Here is a 27527-nt window from a genome sequence, read left to right as displayed (position 1 = left end):
TCCTAAACATCCTTTGGTCTATTGTTTTCGATGTGATGGTGAAGTCGAAACGTGAAGGGACACGTACGGCACAAAACCGTACAGACAGACCTCGTCTGTTGACTAGCAGAGACTGCCGACAGTTGAACAGGGTCGTAATCTGTAATAGTCGGACATCTATCCAGGCCATCACACAGGAATTCCAAACTGCATCAGGATGCTGCAAGTACTATGACAGTTAGGCGGGAGATGAGAAAATTTGTATGTCATGGCCGAGCGGCTGCTCATAAGTCACACATCATGGCGATAAATGCCAAACGACGCCTCCCTTGGTGTAAGGAGCGTAAACATTGGACGACTGAACAGTGGAAAAACGTTGTGTGGCGTGACGAATCACGGTACATAATGTGGCGACCCGATGGCAGGGTGTGGGTATGGCGAATGCCCGGTGAACGCAATCTGCCAGCGTGTGTAATGCCAACAATAAAATTCGGAGGCGGTGGTGTTATTGTGTGGTCGTGTTTTTCATGGAGGGGGCTTGCACCCCTTGTTTTGCGTGGCTCACAGCGCAGGCCTACAGTGATGTTTTAAGCACCTTCTTGCTTCCCAATGTTAAAGAGCAATTCGGGGATGGCGATTGCATCTTTCAACACGATCGAGCACCTGCTCATAATGCACGGCCTGTGGCAGAGTGGTTACACGACAATAACATCCCTGTAATGGACTAGCCTGCACAGAGTCCTGACCTGAATCATGTAGTACACCTTTCCGATGTTTGGAACGCCGGCTTCGTGCCGGGCCTCAGCGACCAACATCGCTATCTCTCCTCAGTGCAGCACTCCGTGAAGAATGGGCTGCCATCCCCAAGAAACCTTCCAGCACCTTATTGAACATATCCCTGCGAGAGTGGAAGCTGTCATCAGGGCTAAGGGTTGGCCAACACCATATTGAATTCTAGCATTACCGATGGAGGGCGCCACGAACCTGTAAGTCATTTTCTGCCAGGTTTCCGGATACTTTTGACCACATAGCGTATAAGCACTCAGATAAACTATATAAACACCAGTTAACAATTTATGATGGTAGAACTGATACGGTACCCGTCGTAAATGAGTTTAACTTACTGTCTGGTACAAGCTACCGCGCCAGCTATTAACTCAGAGCGTTACTTCTTAAACACCTGTGCTTCAGGAAAACCGAATGAATAATGAAATGTCCAGTTAATTCGTCTGGTGTTTTTCCTACATAAGAGGAGAAAGTCTTTAAACTGATTGTTGGTTCTTCTTACTTACACGTGATTGTATATTTTATTCACTTTTGCTGCAATTTTGTGATGCCCAAAAGGATATGGAAAGGATATGAAAAGAGCAAATAAAATCGGAGCAATATATGGAGGAATATGCAGATGGGACTAATGTTTTCAGTTTATTTACAATTGTCGATTTTCGACATACCTGAAAGTGCTCGATCGTTTACTGCTCAGAAAACACAAATAAGGCAATTAGATGCACTGTGCCATCACGATAGTATAATCTAGTAGTCAATCGTTCCTTACCGTAATTAAGTAATTCGTCGTTTATACAGCGTGCGTCCAGTCACATTAATCTATCCACCCGTCAAAAGCCTGAAAACCACCTTCTGCGAACCGCAACGAAAAAAAAAAAGGTTCCAATGTGTGTGAAATTTCACGGGATTTAACTGCTAAGGTCATCAGTCCCTAAGCTTACACACTACTTAACCTAAAATATCCTAAGGACAAACACACACACACACACACACACACACACACACACACACATGCCCGAGGGAGGTTTCGAACCTCCGCTGGGACCAGCCGCACAGTCCATCGCCCTAGACCGCTCGGCTAATCCCACGCGGCTGGACCGCTGCGAGACGTTCAGCAAGAGAGTCAGGTTCTGGAAGATACCTACAGGAATGTGGAGCAATGCGGGTTCCAGTGCCGTGGCCAGCTGCGCTATGTTTCTCTATTGCGGATCCATGGTGCGTACAACCCGAAAGAGGTGGTCCCATCGACCATAGGTTGAGTTTAAGTCCGGCGAGTTTAATGAGCGGGGGAGGACGGCAAACTCATTCTGGTGCTCTTCGAACCGTAGACGTAGAATGCCAGCTGAGAGAGACGTTGCATTGTCCTGCTGGTAGACGCCATCGTGGCGAGAGAAAACAAACTGCATATAAGGGTGTCCACGGTCCCCAAGGCAAATACATATTTTTTATCCCTTGTTACTTCCAGAATGAAGATACCGCCCAGGGAATTCCACAGACAATAACGCCCCTCCTCCGGCCTGGACCCTTCGACGATTGTTGCAGGACCGTCCGCGCCAAAAAGCATGAAACGTGATTCATCTGAAAAGGCCGTCTGTCACCACTCTGTGGGCGTAAACTTACGATGCTGGCGTACAAGTTGCAACAGTCGTCGCTGATGAACAGTGGTGTGCATGGGTGCACGAACCAGGCGCCTCTTGTGGACGCCCATACACAACGACGCTCGGTGAACGGTCGTTAAGTGTACATTGCTGGTAGCCCCTCGATTCATCTGGGCGATCAGTTGCTCAACAGTTGCACGTCTCTTCGCCCGTACACATCTCCACAAACGTTAATCTGAACATCTGACAAATCGCTCAGTTTTCGCGTTACAACAACGACTGCACTATTTCACTGGTTCTCCCTCCACTGCTAGTGCTGTCAACTGCCGTGTTCGAGTGGTTTTTGGACGTTGGCGTCGAACATGGCTGGTGGTCAAATTAACGTGACTTGACAACGTAGCTCACATATCAACTCAACGATGCTCGTAAACCACTCGTAGAATCTTAACAACTTTAATCACTTGGAAATACACGTTCTTTACTTTACATTTACCACTAACTGTTAGTTCCTGAGTCATTCAAATCCTCAAGTTGACTGTATACGATATCCAGAAAACATCACGCCAACTCTCCTTTTCTTTGCGTCCTACCGCTTTTCTCGAACTGTCCGTTACTGTGATACTACAGATTTTAATCTCTTTGAACATAGCATCAGTGCAGTATAAAATATACATTTACAACACTAACTAACATAAAAGTTTATGTATTTCAGGTAACATAGATAATATCAATGGAAAAAATAAAAACTCAACAAAAGAAAATTCCGCCACAAACATTTCTAAGCGGATTACGTTTGTTGCAGCGCTCGCGGCCAGCTGGGATCTCTAGTGAGCAGCTCTACACCGGGGCCTCCCGGGCTTGTGGAGCCTATTCTCTGCTCGTCTGTCGTCATCGCCTCTCAGCAGGTCAGCCGATTGCTTTCTCTTACGTTGGAGTGTCCTTAACAATCGGTTAAATTCTCTCGCCCTTCACGGACAAGGAATGTTTGGCTGTTAGCGGTATGTTGTTGTTGTTGTTGTTGTTGTTTCTCCTATTTCTGCTCTGTTTTTTCTAGTGGACGATGATGATGATGATAGTAGATTATATGTGCTACTAAAGTGAAGAACCCTCTTTGGTGAATAGTGGTTTGGGTGACGGAATTTTCAGTGTTCTTAAGACAATGTCGTGTGAAAATTGTGTATTGTGAGGGTGTTACGAGATGGGATTGTCATGAGAGCTGCTGTTGTTTCATGGAAGCATGACCAGGTACACAGGAAAGAAAAGATAAAGAAAGGAGTTCTGTTGTGAGGAAGAGGTGGAGAATGTTGGGTTCTATCGCTAGAGGTCGGAGGTATTCGGAAATAAAACCGGTTACTTTGCTACGATACTCCGTGGATAGCCAAATAGTCATTTGCCAGTACTACCGTTGCAGATTAGACAGCGGTAGCATATCCCCACGAAACACTAACAGTAATTATTGATATTACTGTGGCGATTACAGGAAATTTAAGCTCTGATTTCATCAGAGGGCCTGTCATAAATGTTTATCGTTGCAGGGCGTCGACAATTTAATTATAATAGTGGGATAAGTACTTAAATCATAGAGTTTTATGTGCTGATTACACATATACATATTAATTCATCAATAACACACAAAAATAAATTTTTAGACATTGACTCTATAGCACCAACGAAAGAGCAAATTATTCAGAAAGGCAGACTTGGGTCGCCACCATTGTATTGCTGGACAGTATTGTCTGAACCAAAGTTAAGTTACTATCAAGCTAGCAGTTTAATTCAACAACGATTTCCGTAAGTCGGTTCCTTTGACCATACTCTCGTGCGTCGATCTGTAGTGATGACCGTCGTGTTAACACGGACAGTCATTGTCCACATCTGTCATCACCCGCTAAGATCTGCTACTTGCCGCCCACGCCGCCAGGACCTAACTGTGTCGATGGGCCGAACAGACCGTGTGTGTGTGTGTGTGACTTAGAAATCCTAAATTAGGACCATGCCACAGATGGCCTACAGTACATTTTAATTAACACGTCAGCTACTCATTCCCTACTATTTTAATGCTAAAATTGTAGCAATCCTTCAAACAGATATTTTCAACAAGTCATGAACTTCAGAGTGTGTTGCGCAAAATGTACCATATAAGTATGAAGTTAGAAGTGAGTTGTCTTGAGTCTTTTCGAGAAGGTAATGAAAAAGTCACTTTTCATTTATGTACCAATCGAATTTTCTAAGGTGAGTTATTGCGTGAAATAGTCACTTCACTAAAGGCAACTGTACAACAGAAAGGAAATTTTTTGTAAATAAGTTTACTTAATTAACAGTAACAGTAAAGCCTGAAAAGAAAAATCAGTGTGTTCTGTACTCAAATGGTTCAAATGACTCTGAGCACTATGGGACTTAACATCTGAGGTCATTAGTCCCATAGAACTACTTAAACCAAACTAACCTAAGGACATCACACACATCCATGTCCGAGGCAGGATTGGAACCTGTGGCCGTAGCAGACGCGCGGCTCCCGACTGAAGCGCCTAGAACCGCTCGGCCGCCGCGGCCGGCGATCTGTACTCAGTTATTCACAGTGAGTCAGTCAGTCCTCCTCAGAGTTAGTGTGCTATTTTAAGGTTGTTTTGTTATCAGTATTGGTCACTAGCCCGTGAGTGATAAACTGCAACTTCATATCTGTTTGGTCCCTAGAATACATTCCTAAATGTCGATTCCTTTAAAGTTAATAAGAAGCATATTCTGGTACACCCAGTAATAATACGCTTAACACCTGCATCCATTATTATGACCGACCTTTTTTATATCCATAGATCTCCATTCTGCGGTACCTTGGCCATATGCTACTTCATTCTTAACAACAACAAAATCATGTCTGTCAGACTACCTTCTTAACCGGCAACTTAAACAGAAAACATGCGCCAAGCGGCTCTATATAACAATTACAGATAACAACTTACAAGCAATGTTGAAGACTAACATAGAAAACTTGGGGGTGATAAGCTGATTGCCGGCCGCTGTGGCCGAGTGGTTCTAGGCGATTCAGTCTGGAACCGCGCTGCTGCTACGGTCTCTGGTTCGAATCCTGCCTCGGGCACGGATATGTGTGATGTCCTTAGGTTAGTTAGGTTTAAGTAGTTATAAGTTCTAGGGGACTGATGACCTAAGATGTTAAGTCCCATTGTGCTCAGAGCCATTTGAACCATTTGAACCTTCAGTTGCAAGGTAATTTTTTTTTAGTTTACCTGAACAATTCACGGTTGCTGAAGCGCTGCGGTATGTTAAAGATTTGTAAATTTGTACCTGTCAAGGCAAGTACAGCAGCTAACAGACATATGGACATAGTGTATGAAGTACTCTCGGAATCTGATGAGCTCCTGTACCTGCTGGCGCGGGAGAGGCCCTATCCAGCTAATGTCCTCATTACACACTGCTTGTGCAATTCTCTTTTCTATTTCTGTGGAAGTTCACACGACTACCTTCTCTGTCTCTTTTAAACGTTGAGTCGTGGCTGAGCAACGCCGCTGAAACTCGTTTGTTTCCGATTGGTTGCTCTGGAACGTATCATTGCTTTGAGTTCCTGAATCGCTTTCGCATTCTGTGTAACTCATGTTATGATTGCCACTACTGTGGCCTCGTATTTCCCAATTTCCTTCGAAAATTCCTCGTAGTATTTCATAAACGCCTTTTCCCTCATTCTACTTTCTATCTCATTCTTCAGCTGCATCCATGAGTGATTGAAGTGTACGCAATATGTTTTCCAAGCCTAACATTGCACCTACCGCCAGAGTGAACACCTTTGCTGTCTGATGCACATGTGTTTTTACACTCAGTGTGACGTGCTCACCTCATCAACCATTTCCTTCCGGCTGATGTCTACTGCTGCTAATCGTTCTGTTGCTCTACCTAATAGAGTATATTATATGGACTAGATCTCTACCCCCTGAAATTGTTTACTTCCCCCTGCCTGAAGCGGAAATTTTCTCAGGAGCAACTGTGGCAATATATCAGGATGTGGAATGCTATCGAGCAACAGGACGAAATGGTAGTCTCAGGAAGAGGTCGCCCAGATCACATGTAGCAGTTTAGGAACGTAAGAGGTTTTACGCCTCTCCATATTCCGAAGCTTTCCGTTCTGTATTGTGTGAACAGGGCGTTATGAGGCCACCCATCCAGCGGAACCTTATTGTCCTCCAGGAACCACGAATTAGGTGGATTAGGCTGGCCAATCTGTACTCTTGCATGCTCCTGTTGGAACAGTGGACTCTATTTCTGAATCGCTTTTAGCAAACCTGCTCCGTAGGAAAAGCTGTTTTTCCTCTGCAGTTGTACGTTTCGGTAAGCCGAAAGCAACAGTGTACAGAATGTCTTATAAGCTCAAGTAATGACAGATTTCCCCAGCATCAGAATTCCGTTGAAATAAAATGCATTGCTGCCCCCTTGACCACTAATGTAGTTAAATGTGAAAACAGTTTGATCACGGAAAGCAAATATCGTCTGACTCGAAAGAGAGAAAGAAGGTGATAAGCAATAAACGTGAAATCATTATTTAAATAGGAATAAAAATGTGAGAATACGACCTGGCACAGCTCGAAGTGTTACACTATGTGGAAGGATGGATAACTGCCAAGACAGATTTGTTGCCTTTGGAATGGGATTTGATCAGGACTGCGTTGAGCCCGGATTCTGAGAATTTACATCGAAAAGGTTATTGGAAATTTAGTTTAGTCGTGCAAGTGTCCCGAATTTGGAGACGTGAGGCTGGACGGCGGGGTTTTCAGGTTAACAGAAGGTGAGGGAAGATTGGACAAGTCGTAGAAACTAGAAAAATCTGATGAGTTGGTAGAAGAGAGACCTGGGGTGGTATCAATGTGAAGTGTCAGAAACGGAGACGTTCTACGATTCCTAGGAAACAGTGTAATTATGGGAAAGGAATTGAAGGCGTCATGACATATACAAAAACAAGGGTGTGTCATACAAAAATTTGATAGTTATAAAGGATGTGGGCAGGACACACTTTCTGAATGTGACAGGTTAACAGTTATATTTCAGGGTTTCTGTCGGGTGGTTTCTACACTATGTGATCAAAAGCATCCGGACACCTGGCTGAAAGACTTAAAAATTCGTCGCGCCCACCATCGGTAACACTGGAATTCAGTATCATGTTGGCCCACTCTTAGCCCTGATGACAGCTTCCACTATCGCAGGAATACGTTTAATCAGGTGCTGGAATGTTTCTTCGGGAATGGCACCGCACTGTACACGGAGTGATTCACTGAGGAAAGGTATCGATGTCCGTCGATGAGGTCTGGCACGAAGTCTGCGTTACAAAACGTCCCAAAGGTGTTGTATAGGATTCAGGTCAGGACTCTGTGCTGGCCAGTCCATCACAGGGATGTTATTGTCGTGTAACCACTCCCAAATAGGACGTTCACTATGAACAGGTGCTCGGTTGTGTTGAAAGATGCAATCGCCATCTCCGAATTGCTCTTCAACTGTGGGAAGCAAGAAGGTGCTTAAAACATCAATGTAGGCCTGTGCTGCGATAGTGCCACACAAAACAACAATGCGTGCAAGCCCCCTCCATGAAAAACACGACCACACAATAACACCACCACCTCCGAATTTTACTGTTGGCACTACACACGCTAGCACACGTCCTTCGTCGGGCATTCGCCTTACCCACATCCTGCCATCGGATTCCCACATTATGTACCGTGATTCGTGAACCCACACAACGTTTTTCCACTGTTCAGTCGTCTAATGTTTACGCTCCTTACACCAAGCGAGGCGTCGTTTTGGCTTTTATCGGCGTGATGTGTGGCCTATGAGCAGCCGCTCGACTATGAAATCCAAGTTTTCTCATCTCCCACCTAACTGTCATAGTACCTGCAGCATCCTGATGCAGTTTGGAATTCCTGTGTGATGGTCAGGATAGATACCTGCCTATTACACGTTACGACCCTCTTCAACTGTCGGCGGTCTCTGTCAGTCAACAGACGAGGTCGGCCTGTACGCTTTTGTGCTGTACGTGTCCCTCCACATATCCACTTCACTATCACGTCGGAAACAATAGACCAACGGATGTTTAGAAGTGTGAAAATCTCACGTACAGCGTTTGACACAAGTGACAGCCGGCCCGTGGGGCCGAGCGGTTCTAGGCTCTTCAGTCTGGGACTTTTCGTCACACACAATTAAGAGCTACTAGGATCGGTCTGTTTTAGTTACAGATCTAGACAACTGCTTTTCTCGTAGTCTCTCATTTCACTGAAAGTGGTTTTTCGACTTCAGAGAGTGTTATGAGCCGTGTCATGGGGCTGAAGGCAATGGCGCTTTTATGATAAGTATTCACTGAAGATGACGTAATTTCATTAACATACTACTGAATAAAAAATAAGTAAAGCACTATTTTGATTCAGCTGTACTCTACAATTTACCAACTGTTTCACAAAATAATGAGTAACAAGTCTGAGCTATGATTATAATATAAGATTGGCGTAATTTTGACGCTAAGGACGACAAATTTGCAAAAAATGTAGTCCAAAGGCGTGCGATTTTTGTGTCAAATTCAAACTACTGTATGTGCGGATAGCGGTAGTAATACTGTTACTCTGCAAAAAGAACCTGCTTTGAATGAAATAATGAAACAGTTTCACTCAGTTAGTTATTTATCAGCTTTGAGGGACAAGGAAATTACGACATTTGCTTCGATTTTTTTGGCGTGTGTGTTTTAGAAACTCGCACAACCTTGCAAGAGGCTGCAATATGAAAACCGCGCCCGCCGGACCTGCGGTTTGCCAAGAGTACATAAATATTCATGGGAAAATTATCTTGCGGCTTAACGCGCTCTGCTGTTAATCGTATGCAGAAGCCCCGCCGCCCATCATCGATGCACGAGCGTTCGCGCTGCAGCTACTGCGCTGCATCTGCTCCCGCATTGTCCGTTATGAGAAGTGAGGAGAATGCGCACTTCCTGGAGCGCCGTCCAGCTGTAAACTACCTCCCGCTACGAGCGTACGTGTCGCGTGACGACGGCGGGGCTGCACCAACGACGTAATCAGCTTTGCGACGTGCTTGATGGATGAATTAGAACTGGGACTATGTAGAATGGCTACAGTCATAATGATGGAAGTGGCTGTTGAGTGGGGGAAAGGGGAGGGTGGGGAGTGCCACCAATAATGATGGAAGTGGCTGTTGAGTGGGGGAAAGGGGAGGGGGGAGTGCCACCGATAATGATGGAAGTGGCTGTTGAGTGGGGGAAAGGGGAGGGGGGGGAGTGCCACCGATAATGATGGAAGTGGCTGTTGAGTGGGGGAAAGGGGAGGGGGGGGAGTGCCACCGATAATGGTGGAAGTGGCTGTTGAGTGGGGGAAAGGGGAGGGGGGGAGTGCCACCGATAATGGTGGAAGTGGCTGTTGAGTGGGGGAAAGGGGAGGGGGGGAGTGCCACCGATAATGATGGAAGTGGCTGTTGAGTGGGGGAAAGGGGAGGGGGGGAGTGCCACCGATAATGATGGAAGTGGCTGTTGAGTGGGGGAAAGGGGAGGGGGGGGGAGTGCCACCGATAATGATGGAAGTGGCTGTTGAGTGGGGGAAAGGGGAGGGGGGAGTGCCACCGATAATGATGGAAGTGGCTGTTGAGTGGGGGAAAGGGGAGGGGGGGGAGTGCCACCGATAATGATGGAAGTGGCTGTTGAGTGGGGGAAAGGGGAGGGGGGGAGTGCCACCGATAATGATGGAAGTGGCTGTTGAGTGGGGGAAAGGGGAGGGGGGGAGTGCCACCGATAATGATGGAAGTGGCTGTTGAGTGGGGGAAAGGGGAGGGGGGGAGTGCCACCGATAATGATGGAAGTGGCTGTTGAGTGGGGGAAAGGGGAGGGGGGGGAGTGCCACCGATAATGATGGAAGTGGCTGTTGAGTGGGGGAAAGGGGAGGGGGGGAGTGCCACCGATAATGGTGGAAGTGGCTGTTGAGTGGGGGAAAGGGGAGGGGGGGAGTGCCACCGATAATGGTGGAAGTGGCTGTTGAGTGGGGGAAAGGGGAGGGGGGGAGTGCCACCGATAATGGTGGAAGTGGCTGTTGAGTGGGGGAAAGGGGAGGGGGTGAGTGCCACCGATAATGATGGAAGTGGCTGTTGAGTGGGGGAAAGGGGAGGGGGGGAGTGCCACCGATAATGATGGAAGTGGCTGTTGAGTGGGGGAAAGGGGAGGGGGGGAGTGCCACCGATAATGATGGAAGTGGCTGTTGAGTGGGGGAAAGGGGAGGGGGGGAGTGCCACCGATAATGATGGAAGTGGCTGTTGAGTGGGGGAAAGGGGAGGGGGGGAGTGCCACCGATAATGATGGAAGTGGCTGTTGAGTGGGGGAAAGGGGAGGGGGGGAGTGCCACCAATAATGATGGAAGTGGCTGTTGAGTGGGGGAAAGGGGAGGGGGGGAGTGCCACCGATAATGATGGAAGTGGCTGTTGAGTGGGGGAAAGGGGAGGGGGGGAGTGCCACCGATAATGATGGAAGTGGCTGTTGAGTGGGGGAAAGGGGAGGGGGGGAGTGCCACCGATAATGGTGGAAGTGGCTGTTGAGTGGGGGAAAGGGGAGGGGGGGAGTGCCACCGATAATGGTGGAAGTGGCTGTTGAGTGGGGGAAAGGGGAGGGGGGGGAGTGCCACCGATAATGGTGGAAGTGGCTGTTGAGTGGGGGAAAGGGGAGGGGGTGAGTGCCACCGATAATGATGGAAGTGGCTGTTGAGTGGGGGAAAGGGGAGGGGGGGAGTGCCACCGATAATGATGGAAGTGGCTGTTGAGTGGGGGAAAGGGGAGGGGGGGAGTGCCACCGATAATGATGGAAGTGGCTGTTGAGTGGGGGAAAGGGGAGGGGGGGAGTGCCACCGATAATGATGGAAGTGGCTGTTGAGTGGGGGAAAGGGGAGGGGGGGAGTGCCACCGATAATGGTGGAAGTGGCTGTTGAGTGGGGGAAAGGGGAGGGGGGAGTGCCACCGATAATGGTGGAAGTGGCTGTTGAGTGGGGGAAAGGGGAGGGGGGGAGTGCCACCGATAATGGTGGAAGTGGCTGTTGAGTGGGGGAAAGGGGAGGGGGTGAGTGCCACCGATAATGATGGAAGTGGCTGTTGAGTGGGGGAAAGGGGAGGGGGGGAGTGCCACCGATAATGATGGAAGTGGCTGTTGAGTGGGGGAAAGGGGAGGGGGTGAGTGCCACCGATAATGATGGAAGTGGCTGTTGAGTGGGGGAAAGGGGAGGGGGGGAGTGCCACCGATAATGATGGAAGTGGCTGTTGAGTGGGGGAAAGGGGAGGGGGGGAGTGCCACCGATAATGATGGAAGTGGCTGTTGAGTGGGGGAAAGGGGAGGGGGGGAGTGCCACCGATAATGATGGAAGTGGCTGTTGAGTGGGGGAAAGGGGAGGGGGGGGAGTGCCACCGATAATGATGGAAGTGGCTGTTGAGTGGGGGAAAGGGGAGGGGGGGGAGTGCCACCGATAATGATGGAAGTGGCTGTTGAGTGGGGGAAAGGGGAGGGGGGGAGTGCCACCGATAATGGTGGAAGTGGCTGTTGAGTGGGGGAAAGGGGAGGGGGGGAGTGCCACCGATAATGGTGGAAGTGGCTGTTGAGTGGGGGAAAGGGGAGTGGGGGGGTGTGCCACCGATACCGGTACTGGCCACAGCCAGCTCTGATGTCATCGTGGCCCACAATAGACCGGTACAGTAATATAGCTGCACAATTCCTGCAGGTGGAAAGTAATAAAACAAGAGTCTTTTTTATGTTGCAACAACGAGATAAGGATTAGTGATGAGTACCTCAGAACTAACACATCAGTTCAAATGGCAAGTCTAAAATATCTCTAGCCATATGAAGAGATTCTGGGCAAGTGCAGAGTACACAAGTGCCAAAGTGTAATCAATACCTTCACTGCGCTATAGCAATAGTAATGTTACTGATGGTAGTGCCACTAAAGCAGAGTTACTGAACAAGGATTTCCGAAATTCCTTTACCAGGAAAGGCGACGTAAATATTTCAAAATTGAAGCTGCCAACTTGAGTATACGTAGATATCCTCGGGGCAGCGAAGCAGCTGAAATAATTTAACAAAGTCAAGGCCTCCTGTCCAGACTGTACAACAGTTAAGTTCCTTTCAGAATATACTGATACAGTAATTTCATACTCAGTTATCATATACAATCGCTCGCTACTCGAAAGACCCGTACCTAAAGATTGGAAAGTTGCCCATGTCACATCAATATTCAAGACATGAAATGGGAGTAATCCACAGCATTACAGACCCATATCACTAATGTCGATTTGCAGTAGGATTTTGGAACATACGCCGTGTTGGAACATTATTAACTAGAATGAAGAAACAGATTAATTGACAGATAGCCAACATGAGTTCAGAAAATATCTTTATTGTGGAACACAACTAGCTCTTTATTCTGGAGAAGTAATGAGTGCTACCAACAGGGAATGTCAAATTGATTTCACATTTCCAGATTTCCAGAAGGCTTTCGATACCGTTCGTCACAAGCGACTTCTAATAAAATTGCGTGCCTATGGACTACCGTCTCAGTTGTGAGACTGGATTCGTGATTTCCTTCCAGAAAGGTCACAGTTCGTAATAATTGATGGAAATTCATCGAGTACATCAGAAGTAATATCTGGCGTTATCCCAAGGAAGTGTTAAGGCACTCTGCTGTTCATAATCTATGTAAACCATTAAGGAGACAATCTGAAAAGCCATCTTAGACTGTTTGAAGATGATACTGCCATTTATCATCTTGCAGAGTCATCAGATGATCAAAACTCATTGCAAAATGGTTTAGACAAGGCATCTGTATGGTGCGAAACATGACAATTAACTCTAAATAATGAAACGTGTGAATTCATCCACATGAGTGTTAAAAGGAATCCACTAAATTTTGATTAAACGGTAAATTACACAAATTTAAAGGGTGTCAATAAAACTAAATAACTAGGGATAACAATTACGAATAACTTAAATTGGAAGGATCTCAAAGAAAATGTTGTGGGGAAGCCGAACCAAAGACTGGAATTAACTGGCAGAATACATAAAGGTGCTACAGGGTTATTAAAGAGACTACATACAATATGCTTGTCCGCCCGCTTCTAGAGTATTGCTGTACGGTGAGGAATCCGCATCAGATTGGATTGACGTAGGACATGGAAAAAGTCCAAAGAAGAGTAGCTCGTATTCTACTATCGCAAAATGCCACGGATATGATACACGAATTCGGGTGGCAATCACTAAAACAAATGCGTGTTTCGCTGCAGCAGGAACTTCTAATGAAATTTCAGTGACGAACTTTGTCCCCAGTGTGTGAAAATATTTTGTTGTCCCCACCTACATAGGGAGAAATGATCATGATAATAAAATAAGAGACATCAGAGCTAGCGCGGAAATATTTAAATGTTCGTTTTTCCCGCCCGCTGTTCCGCAGTGGGACGGTAGAGAAATAGCTTGGAGGAGGTTCGATGAACCCTCTGCCAGGCACTTAATTCTGAATCGTAGAATAATCATACAGATGTAGATCACGTAGCCGGAAATGTCCATGGGCCAGGGTGTAGTCCATTCGCAAGTCTCGTGTTTGAGGACGGGGTTTCACAGTTCCAGACCCACAATCGCTATGAAGCGCAGCTTCGCAACATTTTTCCCAGCAACAGAACCCGGTTTTTGTTTTGTCTAAATATCAGTGTACTATGGTCAGGCTTGCCACAGGGCAGTGTGATAAAACAGCTCTTTTTCTCTTTACATAGAGTGAACTTTCAGTGATTTTTCGGGGATACTTTCTGAGTATTTTGGTATGAAAGACACACGGTCTCCAGATACTACTTATAGTGTATTTGTTATTTATTCGGTTTGTTATCGTAACCACCCTTGTTTCTGTGAAAATACCTACCAACAGTGAAGAACCCTGTCATATATAGTAGCCACGACACACAATAATGCATCAATCCTCAGACGAAACACTACTGTAATGTGGTTGGCGTCGGTGCAGGAACAGCTGAGCATGGCGTAGTAATACAGCTCTTCCCTTGCAAACGGTGAACCCATACATGAGGTACACACAGTAATAGTGTCGACATGGGAACAGTTATGCACCCTTTTTCAGTGCAATACAACTGCAACTCTAAATAAGGCAAGAGCCCGAACGAAATGTAATAAACTCTGTTGTGAGCCGCCGGAGTTCGTGGGTCCTTCGTACCAAAATACTCAGAAGGTAGCCCTGAACAGCTTCTGAAAGTCTGTTGGTGAATTTCTGATTCGCAATGTACATAAATGGCCCGACCAATAGGGTGAGCAGCAGTTAGCGACAGTTTGCTGATGCAGTAGTGGACGGGTAAGTGTCTGAGTGACTGTAGCACGATTCAAGATGTCTTGGCTAGAATTTTTAAGATGCTTTCAAATAAAAACTAGATATGTGGAAAAATTAGGTAAAACGTTTATTATTTCAAAGAAAATCGGCATAACTATTAATACATTCATGACACTGTACTCCCTAAGAAAAGAAATTCAGTGCTTCCAATGAAAAATGTTTTCGCTTGCCCAAGAAACCGTGATCGTACACAGGCGTGCACCTCTTCGTACTAAGCAAATCGACGGTTACGAATATCTTTGTTTGGGGTTCAAAAAATATGGAAACTGCATAGGAAGAGATCGTTGTATATAGGACGTGTGAAGGCTTCCCAGCGCAACTTCTGCAGTGTAATCGAAACGAAAAGTACGCTGCAGAAGTTGCACATCCTCGGTACAGTCCCGATCCTCCCCGTGTGGTTTCCATATTTTTGGAGACCCGAAGAAAAACATTCCTGGCCGCCGATTTGCTACGGAAGAAGTAGTGCCCGCCTGGGTACAGTCACGATTTCGTAAGCATCAGACAAAATTTTTCCATGAAGGCCTTAATCTTCTTTTCTGTGAAAGAGATAAATGTATTAACAGTTACAGCGATTCCTTTTGAAATAATGAACAGTTCAGTTAATTTTTCCACAGATGGATAGGGAACACAATGTTATAATGTTCCAATGCAGCATCAGTGGTGCGCTGTTTGACACAGTCAATCCGATTAAATATCAATGGCTAACGTTGCAAAGCGACATAAAATGGAATGAATACGTAAGATCGGTTGTAGAGAAGGCGAATGGTCGACTTCGGTTTATTGGAAGAAATCTAGGGAAGTGTAATTCATTCATAAAGGTGATCGCGCACAGAACACTTGTACGACACATTCTTGCGTATTGCTAAGAGTGTTCGTGCTCCGCACCAGTTTACATTAGAGGAAGACAACGAAGTGATTGAAAGACGTGCTGCTAGATTTGATCCCGGCTCGTTCGACCAACATATGAGTATTATGGAAATGCTCCGTGAACTGAAATCGGAATCCCTGCACAGAAGACGACGTTCCTTTCGCGAAACGCTATTGAGAAAGTTTAGATAACCGACATCTGCGACAGACTGCATAACGATTGCATTGCTACCAACGTGCATCTCATGTAAAGGTCCCGACGACAAGTTAAGAGAAATCAAGGGTCGTACGTAAACATACAGGCAGTCGCATGTTCCTCTGTCCATTTGCGAGTGGAACAGGAAAGGAATGTCTAGCAACTGTACAAGGTACCCCTCTGCCATGCACCGTATAGCCCAGTCAGCGAAGACCAAAAAGGATCGAACAGCAGAAAAAATATTATAGCAAATTTTTGTACAGTGGTAAGAGGAAGTGCCATGAACAACATACAAAAATTCATGACCGGTGGGGTGTGACCGTAGCGCTGTGGGGTGTTGAAAGTTCACTCTGTTTTCTTGAGTAACTCGAAAACCGCGGCTTCTACCACAAATACTTTCCAGCACAAAATTAAAGTTCTTTGAATTGCTTACAAGAAAGATCCTATTCATTTTTTTCTCTGGGACTAATAGCTTCAGCGTTCCACAGGGTGGAAAAATCGCAGGTTATTAAATTAGTGTTCTACTAGAATAAAATTGATGTTTATTTTTATATCCTGTGGGTTAAGAAAAAATGTAAAGTATGTGATGTGTACGATATCGAGGTTTATTAGCACCATTTTACAGGTCTTGTAACAACTTGGGTTGGGGGAGGGGGGGACGTTTCAGGGTTGATCCACGAAAGAAGGCAGGTCGCCGTATTGTGGTCATGCAGATCTATCCTTCATTTTCCATATAGCGCGTTAGCACTGCATGGAATATAGAGGTCCGGCCGGAGTGGCCGTGCGGTTCTAGGCGCTACAGTCTGGAACCGCGAGACCGCTACGGTCGCAGGTTCGAATCCTGCCTCGGGTATGGATGTGTGTGTTGTCCTAAGGTTAGTTAGGTTTAAGTAGTTCTAAGTTCTAGGGGACTGATGACCTCAGATGTTAAGTCCCATAATGCTTACAGCCGTTTGAACCATTTAGATGAGATGACTAACACTGATATCTGCAAATGGTTTTCGCGCAAAACTAGATCGTGAAAGACATGACGAGCAGTAATTGTTTGGGCTGACTTCATCTACACAATGCAAAAACGAAATTACAAATATATGCTGAAACACCAGAGAAAATGCGCCTGACAATTCTTAGGAGACACAGCCTGCATAGTCAAAGTTGTTACTCAGACATCGCCCTAGCAGCAGAATGCCAACAGTTACAAACTAATGTAACGTGAGACTTTGTTTCAGCCACAAGATGGTTTTCTTGTTGTTGTTGTCTTCAGTCCTGAGACTGGTTTGATGCAGCTCTCCATGCTACTCTATCCTGTGCAAGCTTCTTCATCTCCCAGTACCTACTGCAACCTACATCCTTCTGAATCTGCTTAGTGTATTCATCTCTTGGTCTCCCTCTACGATTTTCACCCTCCACGCTGCCCTCCAATGCTAAATTTGTGATCCCTTGATGCCTCAAAACATGTCCTACCAACCGATCCCTTCTTCTAGTCAAGTTGTGCCACAAACTTCTCTTCTCCCCAATCCTATTCAATACCTCCTCATTAATTACGTGATCTACCCATCTAATCTTCAGCATTCTTCTGTAGCACCACATTTCGAAAGCTTCTATTCTCTTCTTGTCCAAACTAGTTATCGTCCATGTTTCACTTCCACACATGGCTACACTCCAAACAAATACTTTCATAAACGACTTCCTGATACATAAATCTATATTCGATGTTAACAAATTTCTCTTCTTGCGAAACGCTTTCCTTGCCATTGCCAGTCTACATTTTATATTCTCTCTACTTCGACCATCATCAGTTATTTTACTTCCTAAATAGCAAAACTCCTTTACTACTTTAAGTGTCTCATTTCCTAATCTAATTCCCTCAGCATCACCCGATTTAATTTGACTACATTCCATTATCCTCGTTTTGCTTTTGTTGATGTTCATCTTATATCCTCCTTTGAAGACACTGTCCATTCCGTTCAACTGCTCTTCCAAGTCCTTTGCCGTCTCTGACAGAATTACAATGTCATCGGCGAACCTCAAAGTTTTTATTTCTTCTCCATGAATTTTAATACCTACTCCGAATTTTTCTTTTGTTTCCTTTACTGCTTGCTCAATATACAGATTGAATAACATCGGGGAGAGGCTAAAACCCTGTCTCACTCCCTTCCCAACCATTGCTTCCCTTCCATGTCCCTCGACTCCTATAACTGCCATCTGGTTTCTGTACAAATTGTAAATAGCCTTTCGCTCCCTGTATTTTACCCTGCCACCTTCAGAATTTGAAAGAGAGTATTCCAGTCAACATTGTCAAAAGCTTTCTCGAAGTCTACAAATGCAAGAAACATAGGTTTGCCTTTTCTTAATCTTTCTTCTAAGATAAGCCGTAAGGTCAGTATTGCCTCACGTGTTCCAACATTTCGACGGAATCCAAACTGATCCTCCCCGAGGTCTGCATCTACCAGTTTTTCCATTCGTCTGTAAAGAATTCGCGTTAGTATTTTGCAGCTGTGACTTATTAAACTGATAGTTCGGTAATTTTCACATCTGTCAGCACCTGCTTTCTTTGGGATTGGAATTATTATATTCTTCTTGAAGTCTGAGGGTATTTCACCTGTCTCATACATCTTGCTCACCAGCTGGTAGAGTTTTGTCATGACTGGCTCTCTTTTCTTGTTATCAGCCTTATATTGGAATCCCGAAGCGCTTCTCACTACACTCAATGCCTCCTTTCATCGGAAGACCAACCAAGGTGGTGCGCTGGTGAAGGCACTTACTTGCAGTCAGATTCACACCCGCCCATTTTGTTTTTAAGGTAAGTTAGTATTGTCGCACTACGGCGTGGAGGCGATAAGCGGATGGAAACACATTACCACTTTTACTTCATTATTAAATAGTCTGTCCTGAATTATGTTTAGCCCCCACTTATCGTACAATACTCTACTACTACCACATTAACAGTATTGTTAAAGTAAACTGCAGTAATCACTTAAATGGGTTTTACATACACAACAGAAAAATGGCAAAACTTTGCTTACTATTACTATTCTCCGTTTTAAGCCGGGAATGAAAGCATTCTGGAATATATTAGTGGAAATGCTTTATAATGCTTTATAATGAGTAACATATTACAACAACTATTCTGAAGTTTGTGAGGAGGAGGAAAGAGTATAAATCGACGCCGAACCCACCATTGTGAGCTAAAACGCTTAGATTATTTGCGTGCGCCGACACACACCACGACGACTGACAAATACGGAAAAGAGAGAGCAGTTCTTTCATTCTCTTTCATGAATGCTTGCCTGTTCGTTAACATCGGCTTTATCATATCTGCTCCAAGCCATATCTCATAGGTTAATTATCCTGGCTGCCCTACATGTTCCACTAGCAAGAAAAGATAGCATTAAATCCCGGAAATCTCCAACAGTTACGACACCGCTGTTGCATGCTGCCACAGGTCGTTAGAGTGCATGCTGCCCGCGTATGTGCAGTCATTCACATAACGGCAGTTTTTTAATGTCCTTGCGCAGGGTCGTCCGTCTACTACACAAGAAATGTGCCACAACCATTTCCCTGTAGGAGATTTTTTCCTTCGTAATGTTATGCCGGATTCGATAATGAAATGTAAAAGAACAGCAACTGGGTGAAACCAATCTTTTATTTATGGGAAGACACAGTTCTCAAAGTTACATTCTCGTCTGCTAATGCATTAGTTCTACATTCGTAGCTCTTTGACGCTGTGCCCGGACGAAACACTGCAAAACCGTTTCGACCCTTGCACCTCTACTAAAATTATTCTTCGTATAAAAGTCCTTAAAAATTTGTTTTTTAATTTTCCCAGTGACCTACCACATATGGATGATGCAGAAGGGTCTCTTAGCACAAGCTGTATTGTTTCTAGGATCCATGTTCTTCCCACAACATGCTCCCCATAGACGTGAAATAGTGAAGATTCATTTTTATTTAAAAAAGCAGGCTGTTTGTGTCTTACTTATCTAAGCATTTTTACCACAAATGTATAAAACTTCTCAATAAGAACGCCAAAGATCAGGAAACACGTTGAAGACGGGAAATGGATTATATTTTCGACTGCGTCTGCGTAATAAAATACCACCTTAAAATTGAGTTTGTACTAAGCAACATTTGAGAGATCAGTATTCCTATCTAGACAGAGCGTTAATCATTCCATATTATCTGGAAAAGTGTCATGTTTTGTGTCTAGCATTTCTTCTTTTTTTGTATTTCGAAAAATAATGGAGAAAACTGAATATTCCAAACAATCCAGAGAACGTATCAGGAAGATATACATTTTGGTGATGTTGAATCCAACAAAATATTTTGCTTCGAATATAGGACTATATATGTAGACTTCTTGATTTATGTAACTAATAAAGTAGTTAAGTATTGTGGAACCGAAGCAGTCGCACGATTTGCGCTACACCTGCTCTAAATGCGACACTCGGTACGATGGGGAAAGGTGGATGTAGTCGGTATGTTTGTGAAGTATTGTAATAATGGGATACACGACTGGCATTACCAGGAATTTGCAGTGCGGTCATTAATAGTTCTAAGCTCAAGAATGACGAACTGTACACGAACATTTTTCGACTGAGAATAACATACAATAGAAAAGTTCTTAAAATTTGCATCTGGTAGGAATGTTGAAAAAATTATATCTGTCAAAAACTACACATTACCTCTAAGAACATTACGATAAGAAAGATGTAAAAGGCTACATAAGAAAGGTTCTCCGTGGAAAGAAAACTGAAAAGCAAAAGGAAAGAAGCTCCATTACATGCACCGTTTAATACACAAATGCTAAATTTCATGATTTTGATTTTTTATTTTATTTATTTTTTGCTTCTGAGCAGAATTCATACAGCCATCATTGTAGCCGGCCGCAGTAGCCGAGCGGTTCTAGGCGCTTCAGTCCGGAACCGCGCGACTACTACGGTCGCAGGTTCGAATCCTGCCTCAGGCATGGATGTGTGTGATGTCCTTAGGTTTAAGTAGTTCTAAGTTCTAGGGGACTGTTGACCTCAGATGTTCAAATGGCTCTGAGCACTATGGGACTCAACATCTGAGGTCATCAGTCCCCCAGACCTTAGAACTACTTAAACCTAACTAACCTAAGGACACCACACAGATCCATGCCCGAGGCAGGATTCGAACCTGCGACCGTAGCGGTCGCGCGGTTCCAGACTGAAGCATTATGATGGTTCAAATGGCTCTGAGAACTAATGAGGCTTAACATCTGAGGTGTCGATCGCAGTGGCCGAGCGGTTCTAGGCACCGCTCGGTCACAGCGGTCGGCACCTCAGATGTTAAGTCTCGTTAGTGCTCAGAGCCATTTGAACCATCATTATACATATAAGTATTAACACGTCATCATAAACATGAAATTACACTAGAATCATAAAAGAACTGGATCTCGTCTTCCAGCAAAAAGACATATAAAAGGTGATAAATTCTCAAGCCTTTCAAGCAGCGCAGTATGGTGATACATGTCGGCAAACAGCAACCGATGGTGACCAGGCGTTGTATGGGGTGGCTTTTAGCATGGTATCTGTTCGTGCAGCCAGAAAAGATGACTGACGTACTCTTCTTCACCACATTCGCACAATGGTGATGCTACCAGACCATTACGGTATAGGCATTTGCAATGACAAAAACATTCTACCGTCACAAATGTACGTTTCGCGTACTAGTTAAGAGAAATTTGGGTTCGTACTGAGGCATACAGAGCGTTGAGTTTCCCTCTCTACATTTTTGAGTGGAATAGGAAAGAAAACGGACTGCAGTGGTACACGGTACCTTCCACAATACACCGTACGGTGTCGTACAGAGTATGTATATAGATGTACATGCTTCCTGTAACAGCCTTGGTTGAATGTGAGGCGCCTTTTACTGTTCGTGAGTCTTGTAGAACATCGATTTTTCTGATGACAGACGTACCGGTTTCACTTTAGTAGAATGTTCGCCTTTGTGATTGTGAGTCTCTAGCCAATCTGTGTTCCACTTCCCTCTTACTGTTAATTCAGCAGTGTTTAAAAGGTCTGTAACTGGTAATTCCATGTGTTCCCTCGCTCTATCCTAGATGGCGTTTTTGGTTAGCTTGTCTACTTTTTCATTGTCAGGTATGCCGAAGTATGTTTTTACCAGGTACACGGTAACTTGCTGAGTCCTCTTTTTGATATGTAACGTCATATTCAGGATGTCATCTGCTATTGGATGGCTGCGTCTTCCGCTGTGCAGATGTAATAATAGTTTCAGCGCTAATCTAGAATCAGACAAGATAACGGACTCAAAACCCGAGTGCTTCTCGACGTTTTCAACAGCTTCAAGAATAACCAAAATGTCGAGTGTCATATTCGTGAGTTCCTTAGGGGGCATGAATCCATACCAGTATGACAGATGCCTTCTCGGTAAGCACGACTAAGGTCTTCGACGTGTCAGTGTCGATGAATCCGGCGTTTGTTACGATTGGAGAGGTACTCTATCGAAATGCAGTTAATCGAATAACCACAACCAAGGTCGAGGTCAAAAAATGGTTCAAATTGCTCTGAGCACTATGGAACTTAACTTCTGTGGTCATCAGTCCCCTAGAACTTAGAACTACTTAAACCTAGCTAACCTAAGGACATCACACACATACATGCCCGAGGCAGGATTCGAACCTGCTATGTAGCGGTCGCGCGGTTCCAGACTGTAGCGCCTAGAACCGCTCGGCTATCCAGGCCGGCTGGTCGAGGTCAAATACAACGTATGGTTCCAATTATCTGGCACGGTAGTCTGCTTCAAAGAGTAATCGTTGTGCAGATGTGTAACGTTTGAGAAATTGACCAGTATCCATGTATACGGCGACAAGAGGAGGAAGACTTTTACTGAACCACTAACTGGAAGTGTAGCACAACACCATTAAGGTACTGGTGTCTTGTAATATTTGGCCTTGTGAGAACTGCTACCGTTTGAGTAAAAATTCCCGTCTTGTATTAGTGACGTAGATGTAGGGACGTGTCATTTGTTTCAGCTAGTATGATACAATCTTAGCCCAATGTGTGCATCCACTCAGCAGCTCACACCCATGAGAGCTTGTCATATATTATTGCACTTTTGACAAGTTAAGATAGCTTTCATCCACCGAAATTTGTGGTGGATACGGAGTCAGCTATTTGACTGCCGTCTTGTCTGGTAGTTCGTACGGCCCAAACTACAGCGTCTCCATGAGAAGAACCCTATGTCTGGTGAAGAGCAGAACGAAAAACTTGTTAGGTTATACACCGAAACCACTCTTCGTCATACACGTGTGTAGTCTAGACATAGTTTAATCGATGTTCTGCAAGCCACCAGGAAGGGTGTCACTCGCTGTAAATATGTACATGTAGATCAGCAGTATACTGTAAAACTGTGTCATTTTGTGGCAAACTGTCGTGTAGGTTCAACTTAAATATATTGAAAGGTAGAGGATAACCTTCCGCCTCTCCTCGGCCCTACGTAGATATTTACGCTTCTTACTACCAGTGATCGATGGGTAGTAAATGGGTAAGTTTGTTCACGAAGCTACCGGGAATATTCTACCTCCGCTTTTTGGCAGCCAGCATCGATACGCTGACATTACCATAGCCGTCGTTTGTTAATAAAAATAGCTATGCCATATCCGTTGCGGTTGAGACTTATCTCGGTTCAAAAAATGGTTCAAATGGCTCTGAGCACTATGGGACTCAACTGCTGTGGTCATTAGTCCCCTAGAACTTAGAACTACTTAAACCTAACTAACCTAAAGACATCACCCACATCCATGCCCAAGGCAGGATTCGAACCTGCGACCGTAGCAGTCGCACGGTTCCGGACTGCGCACCTAGAACCACGAGACCACCGCGCCCGGCACTTATCTCGGTATTGGTTACTAATTTTGTTAGTGTATCGTTCGTGACATATCACCCAAGAACAAAATTTGTTTTGGGGAAAGTATGTGGTCCTCATCCTACCACTCAAGCCTGTATTTCAAACATTCTATCCAGCTTTTTCTGTGCACAGCTCAGGAACACTATTTGCGTATACGAGGTTGCTTCATTAGGTTCAAATGGTTCAAATGGCTCTGAGCACTATGCAACATAACTTCTGAGGTCATCAGTAGCCTAGAACTTAGAACTAATTAAACCTAACTAACCTAAGGACATCACACACATCCATGCCCGAGGCAGGATTCGAACCTGCGACCGTAGTGGTTGCCCGGCTCCAGAATGTAGCGCCTAGAACCGCTCGGCCACTCCGGCCGGCTAATTTATGTTAATCCTTTAAATACCAGTCAGGTCATTATGATCCGAAAGAACATATGCGTGTAGCTCTTTTAATGAAAGGAGCTCGGTTAATACTGTGTTCTTTCCTACCATTCACTCCGGCCGACCTTCATTAGGTGTTACGCCGTGTTTTCCTATCAGCACTGTTCGTGATGCCTTCCCTTCGGGATTATCGATATTTGTTCCAAATATTATTAAAAATACTACAAAGATGGTTCCTCCTTTTCTGCGTTAACGAGGAGAGCATGAGATAATGTACATTGCCAGTCTGTGAGGCATTACTTTTCCCAAATAAGTGTCCTGTTGAGTTCCGCAACAGTAAAGCATTCGTTCAGGAAATGGTCTCCTTCCTCATGTTCCTTATCAATGTATTGTTCAAATAATACTGGTGCCAAACTTTTTCAGGATGCCATCCACTATTTTTTTCTGATGCGCAATTGTACTGTTGTTGTTGCTCCAGTCTATGTATACCTTAATTCGTTGCCAGATGGTTGAGCTGGTCACATCTTTATTAAGGTTGTTACAGTTTATCCATGCAGATTTCTTCTGTTTCTTTGAATACTCGTTTCACTTCCGTCTCCAGTCTACTGAAGTTTATGTAATTTTCTTCATAAGCGGGCCTTCCGTTTATACGTATTTGGTGCTTTCCTTCGTTCGAGCGATGCGTTATTGCTTTCCTCATCCCACCACACTAGTAATGTTTTCCTCCTCGGAACAAATGGTTTATTTTGTGGGATAGATACCGTTATGGTTTCAATACAAGGAATAAAATTTGCGTAGTCTGCTCTTGTTTATCCATATTCTGGAAACGTATGCATCTTTTCTGAAAGGGTAGTTACGTGTTTCTTTCAGTTTGCCTTGCGAATGTTGTTCTTGGAGGCTGTCTATATTACACAACGTATCGCTACTGTGTCACCTCGGAGAACGGCGGGTAGATGATCAAATCCAAGAGATTGCGCTACTACCTCCCATGGTATAACTAATGTTCAACTCGGTGACACCAAGCATTTGTCTACAGCGCTTAATGGTTGGCTGTTATCCTCGTTGGGGAACCGTCATTTAAAACTATTGAGTTATCGTCGTTGACAAACTCCGCTATCACTGTGCTGACCCTGTTTCCTTGGTCTGAGCCCAAGCAGGGTGATGAGCATTAAAGTCACGTAACATTATTTTTGAATGCGCTACCGAATTAAACATGATCAGTTGTTGCTTCTTTACGGTTCCCTTTGCGATCTGTAAACGGACTTAATTTCATTTCTGTTCGTATATAATGTAGCTGCAGCAGCTTGAAGTGGTATCTCTTATCTATCATCTCCTTGAATTTTATACGGGATTTCTTTTCTTATGAGAAGTGCACTTCCCCCATATCCATCTTTTCTGTCGGCTCGCATTACATTAAACCTACGAAACAGAAATGGTTCATTCCGCAGCAGCGATGTTTCAGATATCGCTCTTAGGGATTTTTTGTTGGCGCGTAAAAGATATAGGCGGCTGTGTTTGTTACCTGTAATGGCAAGAGTTCCAGTGTGCTATGTTCTTAAAATATCATTCTGGAGATCCAGACTCCATAGCGATTCTCCGGTGAATTCTTTTACGTTACTGTTGTTTGTTCTTACATGTGAGTTATCCATTATCTGTCTTAGTGCACTTGTTACTATATTATAAATTGTCTGAATGAAGTCATTTCTGAAAAAATGAGCCCTCTTGAACCCTATAGGGCTCTGTTGGGTATCGTTTGCTGCCCACGGGAATTGTGTGAACACTGTTTGGCATCCATATGATATTTGTACATATTATCTGGAATCGAACTTACTGTTTCCTGTGTAGTTCTGTGCTGCAGCGCCTCTATCTCTGCCAAATCGCTTGATACGGGCAAGTCTTCAGGTCTAGATTGTATACCGATTAGGTTCCATTCAGATTACGCTGATACAATAGCTCCCTACTTAGCAATCATATACAACCGCTCGCTCACCGATAGATCTGTACCTACAGATTGGAAAATTGCGCAGGTCGCACTAGTGTTTAAGAAGGGTAGTAGGAGTAATCGATCTAACTACAGACCTAAAGCATTGACGTCGGTCTGCAGTAGGGTTTTGGAGCATATACTGTATTCAAACATTATGAATTACCTCGAAGGGAACGATCTATTGATACGTAATCAGCATGGTTTCAGAAAACATCGTTCTTGTACAACGCAGCTAGCTCTTTATTCGCACGAAGTAATGGCCGCTATCGACAGGGGGGTATCAAGCTGATTCCGTATTTCTAGATTTCCGGAAAGATTTTGACACTGTTCCTCACAAGCGACTTCTAATCAAGCTGTGGGCCTATTGGGTATCGTCTCAGTTGTGCGACTGGATTCGTGATTTCCTGTCAGGAAGGTCGCAGTTCGTAGTAATAGACGGAAAATCATCGAGTAAAACTGGAGTGATATCAGGTGTTCCCCAGGGAAGCGTCCTGGGACCTCTGCTGTTCCTGATCTATATAAATGACCTGGGTGACAATCTGAGCAGTTCTCTTAGGTTGTTCGCAGATGATGCTGTAATTTACCGTCTAGTAAGGTCATACGAAGACCAGTATCAGTTGCAAAGCGATTTAGAAAAAGATTGCTGTATGGTGTGTCAGGTGGCAGTTGACGCTAAATAACGAAAAGTGTGAGGTGATCCACATGAATTCCAAAAGAAATCCGTTGGAATTCGATTACTCGATAAATAGTGCAATTCTCAAGGCTGTCAATTCAACTAAGTACCTGGGTGTTAAAATTACGAACAACTTCAGTTGGAAAGACCACATAGATAATATTGTAGGGAAGGCGAGACAAAGGTTGCGTTTTATAGGCAGGACACTTAGAAGATGCAACAAGTCCACTAAAGAGACAGCTTACACTACACTCGTTCGTCCTCTGTTAGAACATTGCTGCGCGGTGTGGGATCCTTACCAGGTGGGATTGACGGATGACATCGAAAGGGTGCAAAAAAGGGCAGCTCGTTTTGTATTATCACGTAATAGGGGAGAGAGTGTGGCAGATATGATACGCGAATTGGGATGGAAGTCATTACAGGAAAGACGTTTTTCGTCGCGGCGAGATCTATTTACGAAACTTCATCCACCAACTTTCTCTCCCGAATGCGAAAATATTTTGTTGAGCCCAGCCTACATAGGTAGGATTGATCATCAAAATAAAATAAGAAAAATCAGAGCTCGAACAGAAAGGTTTAGGTGTTCGTTTTTCCCGCGCGCTGTTCGGGAGTGGAATGGTAGAGAGATAGTATGATTGTGGTTCGATGAATCCTCTGCCAAGCACTTAAATGTGAATTGCAGAGAAGTCATGTAGATGTAGATGTACGCTAGCACAGCTTCCGTCTGTTGTTTCGGCTCTTGAGGAAGAACTAGCTGCTGTTCCCCCACAGAT

General features: G+C 44.6%; 1 protein-coding gene across 1 annotated transcript in view; it reads left to right on the top strand.

Moving 5' to 3' along the window:
- The window catches only part of LOC126299101 (homeotic protein female sterile), a 499343-nt gene that overhangs the window by 340049 nt on the left and 131767 nt on the right, over positions 1 to 27527 (top strand). Inside the window, exon 3 of the mRNA XM_049990775.1 lies at positions 3166 to 3268. The gene's annotated coding sequence lies outside the window, so the exon portion shown is untranslated. The remainder of the gene's footprint in view (positions 1 to 3165; positions 3269 to 27527) is intronic.

Source organism: Schistocerca gregaria, chromosome X, assembly GCF_023897955.1.
Source record: "Schistocerca gregaria isolate iqSchGreg1 chromosome X, iqSchGreg1.2, whole genome shotgun sequence".
Classification (NCBI taxonomy): domain Eukaryota; kingdom Metazoa; phylum Arthropoda; class Insecta; order Orthoptera; family Acrididae; genus Schistocerca; species Schistocerca gregaria.
This window is presented reverse-complemented; position numbering and strand designations above follow the sequence as displayed.